The sequence below is a fragment of the Fukomys damarensis genome, unplaced genomic scaffold, assembly GCF_012274545.1.
Source record: "Fukomys damarensis isolate Sample0158 unplaced genomic scaffold, DMR_v1.0_HiC HiC_scaffold_39, whole genome shotgun sequence".
Classification (NCBI taxonomy): Eukaryota; Metazoa; Chordata; class Mammalia; order Rodentia; family Bathyergidae; genus Fukomys; species Fukomys damarensis.
The window spans coordinates 38,305,696-38,305,920 of NW_022900951.1; the positions used below are offsets into that span (position 1 = coordinate 38,305,696).

Sequence of the window (225 nt, forward strand, 5' to 3'; positions counted from 1 at the left end):
GGGGGGGGGGGAGAAAAACAACAGACAAAAATGAAAATGAAAGAAGGAAGAGAAAGAAGACATGAGAGACACTTTATTCCCTTATTTTTTTAAAAAAGACACTGACCCAGGTATGGTGTCACACTCTTGTAATTCTAGAAGGCTGAGGCAGGAGGATCAAAAGTTCAAAACCAGGGGCTGGGGATTTAGCTCAGTGGTGCCACCACCTGCCTTGCAAGTGCAAGG

General features: G+C 44.9%; 1 protein-coding gene across 1 annotated transcript in view; it reads right to left on the reverse strand.

Annotated features, from left to right (window-relative positions):
• Positions 1–225, reverse strand: part of Maob (monoamine oxidase B) — an 81,353-nt gene that overhangs the window by 9,306 nt on the left and 71,822 nt on the right. The gene's annotated exons all lie outside the window — the stretch shown is intronic.